This window comes from Schistocerca gregaria, chromosome 3, assembly GCF_023897955.1.
Source record: "Schistocerca gregaria isolate iqSchGreg1 chromosome 3, iqSchGreg1.2, whole genome shotgun sequence".
NCBI classification, from domain to species: domain Eukaryota; kingdom Metazoa; phylum Arthropoda; class Insecta; order Orthoptera; family Acrididae; genus Schistocerca; species Schistocerca gregaria.
This window is the reverse complement of record NC_064922.1, coordinates 20,922,641-20,943,081: the sequence shown is the minus strand read 5'-3', so window position 1 is coordinate 20,943,081 and position 20,441 is coordinate 20,922,641. Positions and strand designations below refer to the sequence as shown.

General features: G+C 49.4%; 13 non-coding genes across 13 annotated transcripts; all 13 read right to left on the bottom strand.

Annotated features, from left to right (window-relative positions):
• Nucleotides 1-54: 54 nt before the first annotated feature.
• Nucleotides 55-128, bottom strand: Trnaa-agc (transfer RNA alanine (anticodon AGC)). Its single transcript has one exon. It is a non-coding gene; the product is annotated as a tRNA-Ala (tRNA).
• Nucleotides 129-2,976: 2,848 nt separating this feature from the next.
• On the bottom strand, nucleotides 2,977-3,050 carry Trnaa-agc (transfer RNA alanine (anticodon AGC)). The gene has a single exon. It is a non-coding gene; the product is annotated as a tRNA-Ala (tRNA).
• Nucleotides 3,051-4,437: 1,387 nt separating this feature from the next.
• Nucleotides 4,438-4,511, bottom strand: Trnaa-agc (transfer RNA alanine (anticodon AGC)). The gene has a single exon. It is a non-coding gene; the product is annotated as a tRNA-Ala (tRNA).
• Nucleotides 4,512-5,899: 1,388 nt separating this feature from the next.
• On the bottom strand, nucleotides 5,900-5,973 carry Trnaa-agc (transfer RNA alanine (anticodon AGC)). Its single transcript has one exon. It is a non-coding gene; the product is annotated as a tRNA-Ala (tRNA).
• A 1,388-nt stretch (nucleotides 5,974-7,361) lies between these two features.
• Nucleotides 7,362-7,435, bottom strand: Trnaa-agc (transfer RNA alanine (anticodon AGC)). Its single transcript has one exon. It is a non-coding gene; the product is annotated as a tRNA-Ala (tRNA).
• Nucleotides 7,436-8,834: 1,399 nt separating this feature from the next.
• On the bottom strand, nucleotides 8,835-8,908 carry Trnaa-agc (transfer RNA alanine (anticodon AGC)). Its single transcript has one exon. It is a non-coding gene; the product is annotated as a tRNA-Ala (tRNA).
• A 1,398-nt stretch (nucleotides 8,909-10,306) lies between these two features.
• On the bottom strand, nucleotides 10,307-10,380 carry Trnaa-agc (transfer RNA alanine (anticodon AGC)). Its single transcript has one exon. It is a non-coding gene; the product is annotated as a tRNA-Ala (tRNA).
• Nucleotides 10,381-11,768: 1,388 nt separating this feature from the next.
• On the bottom strand, nucleotides 11,769-11,842 carry Trnaa-agc (transfer RNA alanine (anticodon AGC)). The gene has a single exon. It is a non-coding gene; the product is annotated as a tRNA-Ala (tRNA).
• Nucleotides 11,843-13,227: 1,385 nt separating this feature from the next.
• On the bottom strand, nucleotides 13,228-13,301 carry Trnaa-agc (transfer RNA alanine (anticodon AGC)). The gene has a single exon. It is a non-coding gene; the product is annotated as a tRNA-Ala (tRNA).
• A 1,387-nt stretch (nucleotides 13,302-14,688) lies between these two features.
• Nucleotides 14,689-14,762, bottom strand: Trnaa-agc (transfer RNA alanine (anticodon AGC)). Its single transcript has one exon. It is a non-coding gene; the product is annotated as a tRNA-Ala (tRNA).
• Nucleotides 14,763-16,150: 1,388 nt separating this feature from the next.
• Nucleotides 16,151-16,224, bottom strand: Trnaa-agc (transfer RNA alanine (anticodon AGC)). The gene has a single exon. It is a non-coding gene; the product is annotated as a tRNA-Ala (tRNA).
• A 1,387-nt stretch (nucleotides 16,225-17,611) lies between these two features.
• Nucleotides 17,612-17,685, bottom strand: Trnaa-agc (transfer RNA alanine (anticodon AGC)). Its single transcript has one exon. It is a non-coding gene; the product is annotated as a tRNA-Ala (tRNA).
• A 1,388-nt stretch (nucleotides 17,686-19,073) lies between these two features.
• On the bottom strand, nucleotides 19,074-19,147 carry Trnaa-agc (transfer RNA alanine (anticodon AGC)). Its single transcript has one exon. It is a non-coding gene; the product is annotated as a tRNA-Ala (tRNA).
• Nucleotides 19,148-20,441: the final 1,294 nt, after the last annotated feature.

Genomic DNA, 20,441 nt, shown 5'->3' with positions numbered 1-20,441 from the left:
TGGGAATTATTCCACTTGCATCGCAAGGTGCGCATGTAGGTGTGTTAAAAATTCTGGAGGCGCTGGGTATCGATCCCAGTACCTCTCGCACGCTAAGCGAGCGCTCTACCATCTGAGCTACGCCCACCCCCCCCGATAACTAGTAGTGCTACATACAGTCATATCAACGTCACAGACCCTTGCACTCCCATTATTCCGCAGACAAACACTACTCTCTATGTATCAGTGAGGGTGTCTTTCAGGTTTCGTGCATTCTGTATCGAATCGTAGTTGGCCACAATGAAAGTGGCACGCATAACGTCGAAAATAGAGTTCAGACACCGCTCTGAGTAAGACGAAACGTGTTGTCCACCTCTAGACTTCAATGACGTTAAGCCGTGATACCTAAGACAGATCTGCACTCGATGACACCACGATAACAGCCGGTCCCCACACTTACATCTTGCTCTCCTTATGACAGTATACATCATATCAGTCTGTGACGCTGGTTTTGCAACTTCTTGCGTGCGTTTATGTTCGCTGCGACCAACACTTACCATGCACTGACCACAAAACATGAGGAGCCGGGGCTTGAAACCGAGACCGTTCACACGCTATGCGAACGATCTGCCAACTGAGCTACAGCTACACACACGACCAAGCCTGGCTATTCTCCATTCTTTGCGACTCTGATGTGCACGGACACGATGGTTGGTTGGTTTGTAGCGGCGAAGGTACCAGAATACAAAGGCGCGGACACGTTCATATACACAAGAGTTCCAAGTAGTTTCGATGCTCTGGTATTACGAATGCAAATTCCGTCTGTTTTGAACGTCTTAAATTGAAAGGGCGGTCACAAATTGGTCCATTTCACTCCTTGTCCACAATCACACAGCACCTGAGGTAACAAGCACATCTCGAGCCCCATTGTGCTCTCCATTGTTCATGCCAACTCAGTGCCTCGCTCTTTGCTACTGTGTCAAACTCTTGTCGTCCAACTGCAAAACACTGGGACACATCAAGTTTCCGCTTCCCCTTTGCACTGATCGTACTACGAAACGCTCCCCAAACTTGGCAATCACCCATGCAGATGACTTTTCCGACTTTACACGACGCTCACGCTAGTGACAGCCTTATTTATAGTTCGACGTCGCGCCAAAGCGAATGAGCACATTTCGCCTACGGCTTAGGCCGCTCTTCTAGTGTGGCTGCCCTGTGTCTGCAGGCAGCGAGGGGCTGCAAGCTTCCTGTGTTCGCACCTATATCACCTGTGCTTTCGTTGTCAGAGACAGACTATCGCAAAACATACAACTCACTCCATGAATTGATTGCTACGGCATCTGTTATCAGCAGTCACAACCAGCAACACCAGTAGCAGCCGACTGCACGCAAAGAATGGGAACGTGCAGTGGGATTTACGTGAAATCGGCGCAATTGTGGATGCTAATCGTTCGCTTGTATCTGCCTACACACCTCTGCCGGTTGGGAATTATTCCACTTGCATCGCAAGGTGCGCATGTAGGTGTGTTAAAAATTCTGGAGGCGCTGGGTATCGATCCCACTACCTCTCGCACGCTAAGCGAGCGCTCTACCATCTGAGCTACGCCCACCCCCCGATAAATAGTAGTGCTACATACAGTCATATCAACGTCACAGACCCTTGCACTCCCATTATTCCGCAGACAAACACTACTCTCTATGTATCAGTGAGGGTGTCTTTCAGGTTTCGTGCATTCTGTATCGAATCGTAGTTGGCCACAATGAAAGTGGCACGCATAACGTCGAAAATAGAGTTCAGACACCGCTCTGAGTAAGACGAACGTGTTGTCCACCTCTAGACTTCAATGACGTTAAGCCGTGATACCTAAGACAGATCTGCACTCGATGACACCACGATAACAGCCGGTCCCCACACTTACATCTTGCTCTCCTTATGACAGTATACATCATATCAGTCTGTGACGCTGGTTTTGCAACTTCTTGCGTGCGTTTATGTTCGCTGCGACCAACACTTACCATGCACTGACCACAAAACATGGAGGAGCCGGGCTTGAAACCGAGACCGTTCACACGCTAAGCGAACGATCTGCCAACTGAGCTACAGCTACACACACGACCAAGCCTGGCTATTCTCCATTCTTGCGACTCTGATGTGCACGGACACGATGGTTGGTTGGTTTGTAGCGGCGAAGGTACCAGAATACAAAGGCGCGGACACGTTCATATACACAAGAGTTCCAAGTAGTTTCGATGCTCTGGTATTACGAATGCAAATTCCGTCTGTTTTGAACGTCTTAAATTGAAAGGGCGGTCACAAATTGGTCCATTTCACTCCTTGTCCACAATCACACAGCACCTGAGGTAACAAGCACATCTCAAGCCCCATTGTGCTCTCCATTGTTCATAGCCAACTCAGTGCCCTCGCTCTTTGCTACTGTGTCAAACTCTTGTCGTCCAACTGCAAAACACTGGGACACAACAAGTTTCCGCTTCCCCTTTGCACTGATCGTACTACGAAACGCTCCCCAAACTTGGCAATCACCCATGCAGATGACTTTTCCGACTTTACACGACGCTCACGCTAGTGACAGCCTTATTTATAGTTCGACGTCGCGCCAAAGCGAATGAGCACATTTCGCCTACGGCTTAGGCCGCTCTTCTAGTGTGGCTGCCCTGTGTCTGCAGGCAGCGAGGGGCTGCAAGCTTCCTGTGTTCGCACCTATATCACCTGTGCTTTCGTTGTCAGAGACAGACTATCGCAAAACATACAACTCACTCCATGAATTGATTGCTACGGCATCTGTTATCAGCAGTCACAACCAGCAACACCAGTAGCAGCCGACTGCACGCAAAGAATGGGAACGTGCAGTGGGATTTACGTGAAATCGGCGCAATTGTGGATGCTAATCGTTCGCTTGTATCTGCCTACACACCTCTGCCGGTTGGGAATTATTCCACTTGCATCGCAAGGTGCGCATGTAGGTGTGTTAAAAATTCTGGAGGCGCTGGGTATCGATCCCAGTACCTCTCGCACGCTAAGCGAGCGCTCTACCATCTGAGCTACGCCCACCCCCCCGATAACTAGTAGTGCTACATACAGTCATATCAACGTCACAGACCCTTGCACTCCCATTATTCCGCAGACAAACACTACTCTCTATGTATCAGTGAGGGTGTCTTTCAGGTTTCGTGCATTCTGTATCGAATCGTAGTTGGCCACAATGAAAGTGGCACGCATAACGTCGAAAATAGAGTTCAGACAACCGCTCTGAGTAAGACGAACGTGTTGTCCACCTCTAGACTTCAATGACGTTAAGCCGTGATACCTAAGACAGATCTGCACTCGATGACACCACGATAACAGCCGGTCCCCACACTTACATCTTGCTCTCCTTATGACAGTATACATCATATCAGTCTGTGACGCTGGTTTTGCAACTTCTTGCGTGCGTTTATGTTCGCTGCGACCAACACTTACCATGCACTGACCACAAAACATGGAGGAGCCGGGGCTTGAAACCCAGACCGTTCACACGCTAAGCGAACGATCTGCCAACTGAGCTACAGCTACACACACGACCAAGCCTGGCTATTCTCCATTCTTTGCGACTCTGATGTGCACGGACACGATGGTTGGTTGGTTTGTAGCGGCGAAGGTACCAGAATACAAAGGCGCGGACACGTTCATATACACAAGAGTTAACACGCGATCTAGTGTCTGGTATTACGAATGCAAATTCCGTCTGTTTTGAACGTCTTAAATTGAAAGGGCGGTCACAAATTGGTCCATTTCACTCCTTGTCCACAATCACACAGCACCTGAGGTAACAAGCACATCTCAAGCCCCATTGTGCTCTCCATTGTTCATGCCAACTCAGTGCCTCGCTCTTTGCTACTGTGTCAAACTCTTGTCGTCCAACTGCAAAACACTGGGACACAACAAGTTTCCGCTTCCCCTTTGCACTGATCGTACTACGAAACGCTCCCCAAACTTGGCAATCACCCATGCAGATGACTTTTCCGACTTTACACGACGCTCACGCTAGTGACAGCCTTATTTATAGTTCGACGTCGCGCCAAAGCGAATGAGCACATTTCGCCTACGGCTTAGGCCGCTCTTCTAGTGTGGCTGCCCTGTGTCTGCAGGCAGCGAGGGGCTGCAAGCTTCCTGTGTTCGCACCTATATCACCTGTGCTTTCGTTGTCAGAGACAGACTATCGCAAAACATACAACTCACTCAATGAATTGATTGCTACGGCATCTGTTATCAGCAGTCACAACCAGCAACACCAGTAGCAGCCGACTGCACGCAAAGAATGGGAACGTGCAGTGGGATTTACGTGAAATCGGCGCAATTGTGGATGCTAATCGTTCGCTTGTATCTGCCTACACACCTCTGCCGGTTGGGAATTATTCCACTTGCATCGCAAGGTGCGCATGTAGGTGTGTTAAAAATTCTGGAGGCGCTGGGTATCGATCCCAGTACCTCTCGCACGCTAAGCGAGCGCTCTACCATCTGAGCTACGCCCACCCCCCCGGATAACTAGTAGTGCTACATACAGTCATATCAACGTCACAGACCCTTGCACTCCCATTATTCCACAGACAAACACTACTCTCTATGTATCAGTGAGGGTGTCTTTCAGGTTTCGTGCATTCTGTATCGAATCGTAGTTGGCCACAATGAAAGTGGCACGCATAACGTCGAAAATAGAGTTCAGACACCGCTCTGAGTAAGACGAACGTGTTGTCCACCTCTAGACTTCAATGACGTTAAGCCGTGATACCTAAGACAGATCTGCACTCGATGACACCACGATAACAGCCGGTCCCCACACTTACATCTTGCTCTCCTTATGACAGTATACATCATATCAGTCTGTGACGCTGGTTTTGCAACTTCTTGCGTGCGTTTATGTTCGCTGCGACCAACACTTACCATGCACTGACCACAAAACATGGAGGAGCCGGGGCTTGAAACCGAGACCGTTCACACGCTAAGCGAACGATCTGCCAACTGAGCTACAGCTACACACACGACCAAGCCTGGCTATTCTCCATTCTTTGCGACTCTGATGTGCACGGACACGATGGTTGGTTGGTTTGTAGCGGCGAAGGTACCAGAATACAAAGGCGCGGACACGTTCATATACACAAGAGTTCCAAGTAGTTTCGATGCTCTGGTATTACGAATGCAAATTCCGTCTGTTTTGAACGTCTTAAATTGAAAGGGCGGTCACAAATTGGTCCATTTCACTCCTTGTCCACAATCACACAGCACCTGAGGTAACAAGCACATCTCAAGCCCCATTGTGCTCTCCATTGTTCATGCCAACTCAGTGCCTCGCTCTTTGCTACTGTGTCAAACTCTTGTCGTCCAACTGCAAAACACTGGGACACAACAAGTTTCCGCTTCCCCTTTGCACTGATCGTACTACGAAACGCTCCCCAAACTTGGCAATCACCCATGCAGATGACTTTTCCGACTTTACACGACGCTCACGCTAGTGACAGCCTTATTTATAGTTCGACGTCGCGCCAAAGCGAATGAGCACATTTCGCCTACGGCTTAGGCCGCTCTTCTAGTGTGGCTGCCCTGTGTCTGCAGGCAGCGAGGGGCTGCAAGCTTCCTGTGTTCGCACCTATATCACCTGTGCTTTCGTTGTCAGAGACAGACTATCGCAAAACATACAACTCACTCCATGAATTGATTGCTACGGCATCTGTTATCAGCAGTCACAACCAGCAACACCAGTAGCAGCCGACTGCACGCAAAGAATGGGAACGTGCAGTGGGATTTACGTGAAATCGGCGCAATTGTGGATGCTAATCGTTCGCTTGTATCTGCCTACACACCTCTGCCGGTTGGGAATTATTCCACTTGCATCGCAAGGTGCGCATGTAGGTGTGTTAAAAATTCTGGAGGCGCTGGGTATCGATCCCAGTACCTCTCGCACGCTAAGCGAGCGCTCTACCATCTGAGCTACGCCCACCCCCCCCGATAACTAGTAGTGCTACATACAGTCATATCAACGTCACAGACCCTTGCACTCCCATTATTCCGCAGACAAACACTACTCTCTATGTATCAGTGAGGGTGTCTTTCAGGTTTCGTGCATTCTGTATCGAATCGTAGTTGGCCACAATGAAAGTGGCACGCATAACGTCGAAAATAGAGTTCAGACACCGCTCTGAGTAAGACGAACGTGTTGTCCACCTCTAGACTTCAATGACGTTAAGCCGTGATACCTAAGACAGATCTGCACTCGATGACACCACGATAACAGCCGGTCCCCACACTTACATCTTGCTCTCCTTATGACAGTATACATCATATCAGTCTGTGACGCTGGTTTTGCAACTTCTTGCGTGCGTTTATGTTCGCTGCGACCAACACTTACCATGCACTGACCACAAAACATGGAGGAGCCGGGGCTTGAAACCGAGACCGTTCACACGCTAAGCGAACGATCTGCCAACTGAGCTACAGCTACACACACGACCAAGCCTGGCTATTCTCCATTCTTTGCGACTCTGATGTGCACGGACACGATGGTTGGTTGGTTTGTAGCGGCGAAGGTACCAGAATACAAAGGCGCGGACACGTTCATATACACAAGAGTTCCAAGTAGTTTCGATGCTCTGGTATTACGAATGCAAATTCCGTCTGTTTTGAACGTCTTAAATTGAAAGGGCGGTCACAAATTGGTCCATTTCACTCCTTGTCCACAATCACACAGCACCTGAGGTAACAAGCACATCTCAAGCCCCATTGTGCTCTCCATTGTTCATGCCAACTCAGTGCCTCGCTCTTTGCTACTGTGTCAAACTCTTGTCGTCCAACTGCAAAACACTGGGACACAACAAGTTTCCGCTTCCCCTTTGCACTGATCGTACTACGAAACGCTCCCCAAACTTGGCAATCACCCATGCAGATGACTTTTCCGACTTTACACGACGCTCACGCTAGTGACAGCCTTATTTATAGTTCGACGTCGCGCCAAAGCGAATGAGCACATTTCGCCTACGGCTTAGGCCGCTCTTCTAGTGTGGCTGCCCTGTGTCTGCAGGCAGCGAGGGGCTGCAAGCTTCCTGTGTTCGCACCTATATCACCTGTGCTTTCGTTGTCAGAGACAGACTATCGCAAAACATACAACTCACTCCATGAATTGATTGCTACGGCATCTGTTATCAGCAGTCACAACCAGCAACACCAGTAGCAGCCGACTGCACGCAAAGAATGGGAACGTGCAGTGGGATTTACGTGAAATCGGCGCAATTGTGGATGCTAATCGTTCGCTTGTATCTGCCTACACACCTCTGCCGGTTGGGAATTATTCCACTTGCATCGCAAGGTGCGCATGTAGGTGTGTTAAAAATTCTGGAGGCGCTGGGTATCGATCCCAGTACCTCTCGCACGCTAAGCGAGCGCTCTACCATCTGAGCTACGCCCACCCCCCCCGATAACTAGTAGTGCTACATACAGTCATATCAACGTCACAGACCCTTGCACTCCCATTATTCCGCAGACAAACACTACTCTCTATGTATCAGTGAGGGTGTCTTTCAGGTTTCGTGCATTCTGTATCGAATCGTAGTTGGCCACAATGAAAGTGGCACGCATAACGTCGAAAATAGAGTTCAGACACCGCTCTGAGTAAGACGAACGTGTTGTCCACCTCTAGACTTCAATGACGTTAAGCCGTGATACCTAAGACAGATCTGCACTCGATGACACCACGATAACAGCCGGTCCCCACACTTACATCTTGCTCTCCTTATGACAGTATACATCATATCAGTCTGTGACGCTGGTTTTGCAACTTCTTGCGTGCGTTTATGTTCGCTGCGACCAACACTTACCATGCACTGACCACAAAACATGGAGGAGCCGGGGCTTGAAACCGAGACCGTTCACACGCTAAGCGAACGATCTGCCAACTGAGCTACAGCTACACACACGACCAAGCCTGGCTATTCTCCATTCTTTGCGACTCTGATGTGCACGGACACGATGGTTGGTTGGTTTGTAGCGGCGAAGGTACCAGAATACAAAGGCGCGGACACGTTCATATACACAAGAGTTCCAAGTAGTTTCGATGCTCTGGTATTACGAATGCAAATTCCGTCTGTTTTGAACGTCTTAAATTGAAAGGGCGGTCACAAATTGGTCCATTTCACTCCTTGTCCACAATCACACAGCACCTGAGGTAACAAGCACATCTCAAGCCCCATTGTGCTCTCCATTGTTCATGCCAACTCAGTGCCTCGCTCTTTGCTACTGTGTCAAACTCTTGTCGTCCAACTGCAAAACACTGGGACACAACAAGTTTCCGCTTCCCCTTTGCACTGATCGTACTACGAAACGCTCCCCAAACTTGGCAATCACCCATGCAGATGACTTTTCCGACTTTACACGACGCTCACGCAACGCTCACGCTAGTGACAGCCTTATTTATAGTTCGACGTCGCGCCAAAGCGAATGAGCACATTTCGCCTACGGCTTAGGCCGCTCTTCTAGTGTGGCTGCCCTGTGTCTGCAGGCAGCGAGGGGCTGCAAGCTTCCTGTGTTCGCACCTATATCACCTGTGCTTTCGTTGTCAGAGACAGACTATCGCAAAACATACAACTCACTCCATGAATTGATTGCTACGGCATCTGTTATCAGCAGTCACAACCAGCAACACCAGTAGCAGCCGACTGCACGCAAAGAATGGGAACGTGCAGTGGGATTTACGTGAAATCGGCGCAATTGTGGATGCTAATCGTTCGCTTGTATCTGCCTACACACCTCTGCCGGTTGGGAATTATTCCACTTGCATCGCAAGGTGCGCATGTAGGTGTGTTAAAATTTCTGGAGGCGCTGGGTATCGATCCCAGTACCTCTCGCACGCTAAGCGAGCGCTCTACCATCTGAGCTACGCCCACCCCCCCGATAACTAGTAGTGCTACATACAGTCATATCAACGTCACAGACCCTTGCACTCCCATTATTCCGCAGACAAACACTACTCTCTATGTATCAGTGAGGGTGTCTTTCAGGTTTCGTGCATTCTGTATCGAATCGTAGTTGGCCACAATGAAAGTGGCACGCATAACGTCGAAAATAGAGTTCAGACACCGCTCTGAGTAAGACGAACGTGTTGTCCACCTCTAGACTTCAATGACGTTAAGCCGTGATACCTAAGACAGATCTGCACTCGATGACACCACGATAACAGCCGGTCCCTACACTTACATCTTGCTCTCCTTATGACAGTATACATCATATCAGTCTGTGACGCTGGTTTTGCAACTTCTTGCGTGCGTTTATGTTCGCTGCGACCAACACTTACCATGCACTGACCACAAAACATGGAGGAGCCGGGGCTTGAAACCGAGACCGTTCACACGCTAAGCGAACGATCTGCCAACTGAGCTACAGCTACACACACGACCAAGCCTGGCTATTCTCCATTCTTTGCGACTCTGATGTGCACGGACACGATGGTTGGTTGGTTTGTAGCGGCGAAGGTACCAGAATACAAAGGCGCGGACACGTTCATATACACAAGAGTTCCAAGTAGTTTCGATGCTCTGGTATTACGAATGCAAATTCCGTCTGTTTTGAACGTCTTAAATTGAAAGGGCGGTCACAAATTGGTCCATTTCACTCCTTGTCCACAATCACACAGCACCTGAGGTAACAAGCACATCTCAAGCCCCATTGTGCTCTCCATTGTTCATGCCAACTCAGTGCCTCGCTCTTTGCTACTGTGTCAAACTCTTGTCGTCCAACTGCAAAACACTGGGACACAACAAGTTTCCGCTTCCCCTTTGCACTGATCGTACTACAAAACGCTCCCCAAACTTGGCAATCACCCATGCAGATGACTTTTCCGACTTAACACGACGCTCACGCAACGCTCACGCTAGTGACAGCCTTATTTATAGTTCGACGTCGCGCCAAAGCGAATGAGCACATTTCGCCTACGGCTTAGGCCGCTCTTCTAGTGTGGCTGCCCTGTGTCTGCAGGCAGCGAGGGGCTGCAAGCTTCCTGTGTTCGCACCTATATCACCTGTGCTTTCGTTGTCAGAGACAGACTATCGCAAAACATACAACTCACTCCATGAATTGATTGCTACGGCATCTGTTATCAGCAGTCACAACCAGCAACACCAGTAGCAGCCGACTGCACGCAAAGAATGGGAACGAGCAGTGGGATTTACGTGAAATCGGCGCAGTTGTGGATGCTAATCGTTCGCTTGTATCTGCCTACACACCTCTGCCGGTTGGGAATTATTCCACTTGCATCGCAAGGTGCGCATGTAGGTGTGTTAAAAATTCTGGAGGCGCTGGGTATCGATCCCAGTACCTCTCGCACGCTAAGCGAGCGCTCTACCATCTGAGCTACGCCCACCCCCCCCGATAACTAGTAGTGCTACATACAGTCATATCAACGTCACAGACCCTTGCACTCCCATTATTCCGCAGACAAACACTACTCTCTATGTATCAGTGAGGGTGTCTTTCAGGTTTCGTGCATTCTGTATCGAATCGTAGTTGGCCATAATGAAAGTGGCACGCATAACGTCGAAAATAGAGTTCAGACACCGCTCTGAGTAAGACGAACGTGTTGTCCACCTCTAGACTTCAATGACGTTAAGCCGTGATACCTAAGACAGATCTGCACTCGATGACACCACGATAACAGCCGGTCCCCACACTTACATCTTGCTCTCCTTATGACAGTATACATCATATCAGTCTGTGACGCTGGTTTTGCAACTTCTTGCGTGCGTTTATGTTCGCTGCGACCAACACTTACCATGCACTGACCACAAAACATGGAGGAGCCGGGGCTTGAAACCGAGACCGTTCACACGCTAAGCGAACGATCTGCCAACTGAGCTACAGCTACACACACGACCAAGCCTGGCTATTCTCCATTCTTTGCGACTCTGATGTGCACGGACACGATGGTTGGTTGGTTTGTAGCGGCGAAGGTACCAGAATACAAAGGCGCGGACACGTTCATATACACAAGAGTTCCAAGTAGTTTCGATGCTCTGGTATTACGAATGCAAATTCCGTCTGTTTTGAACGTCTTAAATTGAAAGGGCGGTCACAAATTGGTCCATTTCACTCCTTGTCCACAATCACACAGCACCTGAGGTAACAAGCACATCTCAAGCCCCATTGTGCTCTCCATTGTTCATGCCAACTCAGTGCCTCGCTCTTTGCTACTGTGTCAAACTCTTGTCGTCCAACTGCAAAACACTGGGACACAACAAGTTTCCGCTTCCCCTTTGCACTGATCGTACTACGAAACGCTCCCCAAACTTGGCAATCACCCATGCAGATGACTTTTCCGACTTTACACGACGCTCACGCTAGTGACAGCCTTATTTATAGTTCGACGTCGCGCCAAAGCGAATGAGCACATTTCGCCTACGGCTTAGGCCGCTCTTCTAGTGTGGCTGCCCTGTGTCTGCAGGCAGCGAGGGGCTGCAAGCTTCCTGTGTTCGCACCTATATCACCTGTGCTTTCGTTGTCAGAGACAGACTATCGCAAAACATACAACTCACTCCATGAATTGATTGCTACGGCATCTGTTATCAGCAGTCACAACCAGCAACACCAGTAGCAGCCGACTGCACGCAAAGAATGGGAACGTGCAGTGGGATTTACGTGAAATCGGCGCAATTGTGGATGCTAATCGTTCGCTTGTATCTGCCTACACACCTCTGCCGGTTGGGAATTATTCCACTTGCATCGCAAGGTGCGCATGTAGGTGTGTTAAAAATTCTGGAGGCGCTGGGTATCGATCCCAGTACCTCTCGCACGCTAAGCGAGCGCTCTACCATCTGAGCTACGCCCACCCCCCCCGATAACTAGTAGTGCTACATACAGTCATATCAACGTCACAGACCCTTGCACTCCCATTATTCCGCAGACAAACACTACTCTCTATGTATCAGTGAGGGTGTCTTTCAGGTTTCGTGCATTCTGTATCGAATCGTAGTTGGCCACAATGAAAGTGGCACGCATAACGTCGAAAATAGAGTTCAGACACCGCTCTGAGTAAGACGAACGTGTTGTCCACCTCTAGACTTCAATGACGTTAAGCCGTGATACCTAAGACAGATCTGCACTCGATGACACCACGATAACAGCCGGTCCCCACACTTACATCTTGCTCTCCTTATGACAGTATACATCATATCAGTCTGTGACGCTGGTTTTGCAACTTCTTGCGTGCGTTTATGTTCGCTGCGACCAACACTTACCATGCACTGACCACAAAACATGGAGGAGCCGGGGCTTGAAACCGAGACCGTTCACACGCTAAGCGAACGATCTGCCAACTGAGCTACAGCTACACACACGACCAAGCCTGGCTATTCTCCATTCTTTGCGACTCTGATGTGCACGGACACGATGGTTGGTTGGTTTGTAGCGGCGAAGGTACCAGAATACAAAGGCGCGGACACGTTCATATACACAAGAGTTCCAAGTAGTTTCGATGCTCTGGTATTACGAATGCAAATTCCGTCTGTTTTGAACGTCTTAAATTGAAAGGGCGGTCACAAATTGGTCCATTTCACTCCTTGTCCACAATCACACAGCACCTGAGGTAACAAGCACATCTCAAGCCCCATTGTGCTCTCCATTGTTCATGCCAACTCAGTGCCTCGCTCTTTGCTACTGTGTCAAACTCTTGTCGTCCAACTGCAAAACACTGGGACACAACAAGTTTCCGCTTCCCCTTTGCACTGATCGTACTACGAAACGCTCCCCAAACTTGGCAATCACCCATGCAGATGACTTTTCCGACTTTACACGACGCTCACGCAACGCTCACGCTAGTGACAGCCTTATTTATAGTTCGACGTCGCGCCAAAGCGAATGAGCACATTTCGCCTACGGCTTAGGCCGCTCTTCTAGTGTGGCTGCCCTGTGTCTGCAGGCAGCGAGGGGCTGCAAGCTTCCTGTGTTCGCACCTATATCACCTGTGCTTTCGTTGTCAGAGACAGACTATCGCAAAACATACAACTCACTCCATGAATTGATTGCTACGGCATCTGTTATCAGCAGTCACAACCAGCAACACCAGTAGCAGCCGACTGCACGCAAAGAATGGGAACGTGCAGTGGGATTTACGTGAAATCGGCGCAATTGTGGATGCTAATCGTTCGCTTGTATCTGCCGGTTGGGAATTATTCCACTTGCATCGCAAGGTGCGCATGTAGGTGTGTTAAAATTTCTGGAGGCGCTGGGTATCGATCCCAGTACCTCTCGCACGCTAAGCGAGCGCTCTACCATCTGAGCTACGCCCACCCCCCCGATAACTAGTAGTGCTACATACAGTCATATCAACGTCACAGACCCTTGCACTCCCATTATTCCGCAGACAAACACTACTCTCTATGTATCAGTGAGGGTGTCTTTCAGGTTTCGTGCATTCTGTATCGAATCGTAGTTGGCCACAATGAAAGTGGCACGCATAACGTCGAAAATAGAGTTCAGACACCGCTCTGAGTAAGACGAACGTGTTGTCCACCTCTAGACTTCAATGACGTTAAGCCGTGATACCTAAGACAGATCTGCACTCGATGACACCACGATAACAGCCGGTCCCCACACTTACATCTTGCTCTCCTTATGACAGTATACATCATATCAGTCTGTGACGCTGGTTTTGCAACTTCTTGCGTGCGTTTATGTTCGCTGCGACCAACACTTACCATGCACTGACCACAAAACATGGAGGAGCCGGGGCTTGAAACCGAGACCGTTCACACGCTAAGCGAACGATCTGCCAACTGAGCTACAGCTACACACACGACCAAGCCTGGCTATTCTCCATTCTTTGCGACTCTGATGTGCACGGACACGATGGTTGGTTGGTTTGTAGCGGCGAAGGTACCAGAATACAAAGGCGCGGACACGTTCATATACACAAGAGTTCCAAGTAGTTTCGATGCTCTGGTATTACGAATGCAAATTCCGTCTGTTTTGAACGTCTTAAATTGAAAGGGCGGTCACAAATTGGTCCATTTCACTCCTTGTCCACAATCACACAGCACCTGAGGTAACAAGCACATCTCAAGCCCCATTGTGCTCTCCATTGTTCATGCCAACTCAGTGCCTCGCTCTTTGCTACTGTGTCAAACTCTTGTCGTCCAACTGCAAAACACTGGGACACAACAAGTTTCCGCTTCCCCTTTGCACTGATCGTACTACGAAACGCTCCCCAAACTTGGCAATCACCCATGCAGATGACTTTTCCGACTTAACACGACGCTCACGCTAGTGACAGCCTTATTTATAGTTCGACGTCGCGCCAAAGCGAATGAGCACATTTCGCCTACGGCTTAGGCCGCTCTTCTAGTGTGGCTGCCCTGTGTCTGCAGGCAGCGAGGGGCTGCAAGCTTCCTGTGTTCGCACCTATATCACCTGTGCTTTCGTTGTCAGAGACAGACTATCGCAAAACATACAACTCACTCCATGAATTGATTGCTACGGCATCTGTTATCAGCAGTCACAACCAGCAACACCAGTAGCAGCCGACTGCACGCAAAGAATGGGAACGAGCAGTGGGATTTACGTGAAATCGGCGCAATTGTGGATGCTAATCGTTCGCTTGTATCTGCCTACACACCTCTGCCGGTTGGGAATTATTCCACTTGCATCGCAAGGTGCGCATGTAGGTGTGTTAAAAATTCTGGAGGCGCTGGGTATCGATCCCAGTACCTCTCGCACGCTAAGCGAGCGCTCTACCATCTGAGCTACGCCCACCCCCCCCGATGACTAGTAGTGCTACATACAGTCATATCAACGTCACAGACCCTTGCACTCCCATTATTCCGCAGACAAACACTACTCTCTATGTATCAGTGAGGGTGTCTTTCAGGTTTCGTGCATTCTGTATCGAATCGTAGTTGGCCATAATGAAAGTGGCACGCATAACGTCGAAAATAGAGTTCAGACACCGCTCTGAGTAAGACGAACGTGTTGTCCACCTCTAGACTTCAATGACGTTAAGCCGTGATACCTAAGACAGATCTGCACTCGATGACACCACGATAACAGCCGGTCCCCACACTTACATCTTGCTCTCCTTATGACAGTATACATCATATCAGTCTGTGACGCTGGTTTTGCAACTTCTTGCGTGCGTTTATGTTCGCTGCGACCAACACTTACCATGCACTGACCACAAAACATGGAGGAGCCGGGGCTTGAAACCGAGACCGTTCACACGCTAAGCGAACGATCTGCCAACTGAGCTACAGCTACACACACGACCAAGCCTGGCTATTCTCCATTCTTTGCGACTCTGATGTGCACGGACACGATGGTTGGTTGGTTTGTAGCGGCGAAGGTACCAGAATACAAAGGCGCGGACACGTTCATATACACAAGAGTTCCAAGTAGTTTCGATGCTCTGGTATTACGAATGCAAATTCCGTCTGTTTTGAACGTCTTAAATTGAAAGGGCGGTCACAAATTGGTCCATTTCACTCCTTGTCCACAATCACACAGCACCTGAGGTAACAAGCACATCTCAAGCCCCATTGTGCTCTCCATTGTTCATGCCAACTCAGTGCCTCGCTCTTTGCTACTGTGTCAAACTCTTGTCGTCCAACTGCAAAACACTGGGACACAACAAGTTTCCGCTTCCCCTTTGCACTGATCGTACTACGAAACGCTCCCCAAACTTGGCAATCACCCATGCAGATGACTTTTCCGACTTTACACGACGCTCACGCTAGTGACAGCCTTATTTATAGTTCGACGTCGCGCCAAAGCGAATGAGCACATTTCGCCTACGGCTTAGGCCGCTCTTCTAGTGTGGCTGCCCTGTGTCTGCAGGCAGCGAGGGGCTGCAAGCTTCCTGTGTTCGCACCTATATCACCTGTGCTTTCGTTGTCAGAGACAGACTATCGCGAAACATACAACTCACTCCATGAATTGATTGCTACGGCATCTGTTATCAGCAGTCACAACCAGCAACACCAGTAGCAGCCGACTGCACGCAAAGAATGGGAACGTGCAGTGGGATTTACGTGAAATCGGCGCAATTGTGGATGCTAATCGTTCGCTTGTATCTGCCTACACACCTCTGCCGGTTGGGAATTATTCCACTTGCATCGCAAGGTGCGCATGTAGGTGTGTTAAAATTTCTGGAGGCGCTGGGTATCGATCCCAGTACCTCTCGCACGCTAAGCGAGCGCTCTACCATCTGAGCTACGCCCACCCCCCCGATAACTAGTAGTGCTACATACAGTCATATCAACGTCACAGACCCTTGCACTCCCATTATTCCGCAGACAAACACTACTCTCTATGTATCAGTGAGGGTGTCTTTCAGGTTTCGTGCATTCTGTATCGAATCGTAGTTGGCCACAATGAAAGTGGCACGCATAACGTCGAAAATAGAGTTCAGACACCGCTCTGAGTAAGACGAACGTGTTGTCCACCTCTAGACTTCAATGACGTTAAGCCGTGATACCTAAGACAGATCTGCACTCGATGACACCACGATAACAGCCGGTCCCCACACTTACATCTTGCTCTCCTTATGACAGTATACATCATATCAGTCTGTGACGCTGGTTTTGCAACTTCTTGCGTGCGTTTATGTTCGCTGCGACCAACACTTACCATGCACTGACCACAAAACATGGAGGAGCCGGGGCTTGAAACCGAGACCGTTCACACGCTAAGCGAACGATCTGCCAACTGAGCTACAGCTACACACACGACCAAGCCTGGCTATTCTCCATTCTTTGCGACTCTGATGTGCACGGACACGATGGTTGGTTGGTTTGTAGCGGCGAAGGTACCAGAATACAAAGGCGCGGACACGTTCATATACACAAGAGTTCCAAGTAGTTTCGATGCTCTGGTATTACGAATGCAAATTCCGTCTGTTTTGAACGTCTTAAATTGAAAGGGCGGTCACAAATTGGTCCATTTCACTCCTTGTCCACAATCACACAGCACCTGAGGTAACAAGCACATCTCAAGCCCCATTGTGCTCTCCATTGTTCATGCCAACTCAGTGCCTCGCTCTTTGCTACTGTGTCAAACTCTTGTCGTCCAACTGCAAAACACTGGGACACAACAAGTTTCCGCTTCCCCTTTGCACTGATCGTACTACGAAACGCTCCCCAAACTTGGCAATCACCCATGCAGATGACTTTTCCGACTTAACACGACGCTCACGCTAGTGACAGCCTTATTTATAGTTCGACGTCGCGCCAAAGCGAATGAGCACATTTCGCCTACGGCTTAGGCCGCTCTTCTAGTGTGGCTGCCCTGTGTCTGCAGGCAGCGAGGGGCTGCAAGCTTCCTGTGTTCGCACCTATATCACCTGTGCTTTCGTTGTCAGAGACAGACTATCGCAAAACATACAACTCACTCCATGAATTGATTGCTACGGCATCTGTTATCAGCAGTCACAACCAGCAACACCAGTAGCAGCCGACTGCACGCAAAGAATGGGAACGAGCAGTGGGATTTACGTGAAATCGGCGCAATTGTGGATGCTAATCGTTCGCTTGTATCTGCCTACACACCTCTGCCGGTTGGGAATTATTCCACTTGCATCGCAAGGTGCGCATGTAGGTGTGTTAAAAATTCTGGAGGCGCTGGGTATCGATCCCAGTACCTCTCGCACGCTAAGCGAGCGCTCTACCATCTGAGCTACGCCCACCCCCCCCGATGACTAGTAGTGCTACATACAGTCATATCAACGTCACAGACCCTTGCACTCCCATTATTCCGCAGACAAACACTACTCTCTATGTATCAGTGAGGGTGTCTTTCAGGTTTCGTGCATTCTGTATCGAATCGTAGTTGGCCATAATGAAAGTGGCACGCATAACGTCGAAAATAGAGTTCAGACACCGCTCTGAGTAAGACGAACGTGTTGTCCACCTCTAGACTTCAATGACGTTAAGCCGTGATACCTAAGACAGATCTGCACTCGATGACACCACGATAACAGCCGGTCCCCACACTTACATCTTGCTCTCCTTATGACAGTATACATCATATCAGTCTGTGACGCTGGTTTTGCAACTTCTTGCGTGCGTTTATGTTCGCTGCGACCAACACTTACCATGCACTGACCACAAAACATGGAGGAGCCGGGGCTTGAAACCGAGACCGTTCACACGCTAAGCGAACGATCTGCCAACTGAGCTACAGCTACACACACGACCAAGCCTGGCTATTCTCCATTCTTTGCGACTCTGATGTGCACGGACACGATGGTTGGTTGGTTTGTAGCGGCGAAGGTACCAGAATACAAAGGCGCGGACACGTTCATATACACAAGAGTTCCAAGTAGTTTCGATGCTCTGGTATTACGAATGCAAATTCCGTCTGTTTTGAACGTCTTAAATTGAAAGGGCGGTCACAAATTGGTCCATTTCACTCCTTGTCCACAATCACACAGCACCTGAGGTAACAAGCACATCTCAAGCCCCATTGTGCTCTCCATTGTTCATGCCAACTCAGTGCCTCGCTCTTTGCTACTGTGTCAAACTCTTGTCGTCCAACTGCAAAACACTGGGACACAACAAGTTTCCGCTTCCCCTTTGCACTGATCGTACTACGAAACGCTCCCCAAACTTGGCAATCACCCATGCAGATGACTTTTCCGACTTTACACGACGCTCACGCTAGTGACAGCCTTATTTATAGTTCGACGTCGCGCCAAAGCGAATGAGCACATTTCGCCTACGGCTTAGGCCGCTCTTCTAGTGTGGCTGCCCTGTGTCTGCAGGCAGCGAGGGGCTGCAAGCTTCCTGTGTTCGCACCTATATCACCTGTGCTTTCGTTGTCAGAGACAGACTATCGCGAAACATACAACTCACTCCATGAATTGATTGCTACGGCATCTGTTATCAGCAGTCACAACCAGCAACACCAGTAGCAGCCGACTGCACGCAAAGAATGGGAACGTGCAGTGGGATTTACGTGAAATCGGCGCAATTGTGGATGCTAATCGTTCGCTTGTATCTGCCTACACACCTCTGCCGGTTGGGAATTATTCCACTTGCATCGCAAGGTGCGCATGTAGGTGTGTTAAAATTTCTGGAGGCGCTGGGTATCGATCCCAGTACCTCTCGCACGCTAAGCGAGCGCTCTACCATCTGAGCTACGCCCACCCCCCCGATAACTAGTAGTGCTACATACAGTCATATCAACGTCACAGACCCTTGCACTCCCATTATTCCGCAGACAAACACTACTCTCTATGTATCAGTGAGGGTGTCTTTCAGGTTTCGTGCATTCTGTATCGAATCGTAGTTGGCCACAATGAAAGTGGCACGCATAACGTCGAAAATAGAGTTCAGACACCGCTCTGAGTAAGACGAACGTGTTGTCCACCTCTAGACTTCAATGACGTTAAGCAGTGATACCTAAGACAGATCTGCACTCGATGACACCACGATAACAGCCGGTCCCCACACTTACATCTTGCTCTCCTTATGACAGTATACATCATATCAGTCTGTGACGCTGGATTTGCAACTTCTTGCGTGCGTTTATGTTCGCTGCGACCAACACTTACCATGCACTGACCACAAAACATGGAGGAGCCGGGGCTTGAAACCGAGACCGTTCACACGCTAAGCGAACGATCTGCCAACTGAGCTACAGCTACACACACGACCAAGCCTGGCTATTCTCCATTCTTTGCGACTCTGATGTGCACAGACACGATGGTTGGTTGGTTTGTAGCGGCGAAGGTACCAGAATACAAAGGCGCGGACACGTTCATATACACAAGAGTTCCAAGTAGTTTCGATGCTCTGGTATTACGAATGCAAATTCCGTCTGTTTTGAACGTCTTAAATTGAAAGGGCGGTCACAAATTGGTCCATTTCACTCCTTGTCCACAATCACACAGCACCTGAGGTAACAAGCACATCTCAAGCCCCATTGTGCTCTCCATTGTTCATGCCAACTCAGTGCCTCGCTCTTTGCTACTGTGTCAAACTCTTGTCGTCCAACTGCAAAACACTGGGACACAACAAGTTTCCGCTTCCCCTTTGCACTGATCGTACTACGAAACGCTCCCCAAACTTGGCAATCACCCATGCAGATGACTTTTCCGACTTAACACGACGCTCACGCAACGCTCACGCTAGTGACAGCCTTATTTATAGTTCGACGTCGCGCCAAAGCGAATGAGCACATTTCGCCTACGGCTTAGGCCGCTCTTCTAGTGTGGCTGCCCTGTGTCTGCAGGCAGCGAGGGGCTGCAAGCTTCCTGTGTTCGCACCTATATCACCTGTGCTTTCGTTGTCAGAGACAGACTATCGCAAAACATACAACTCACTCCATGAATTGATTGCTACGGCATCTGTTATCAGCAGTCACAACCAGCAACACCAGTAGCAGCCGACTGCACGCAAAGAATGGGAACGTGCAGTGGGATTTACGTGAAATCGGCGCA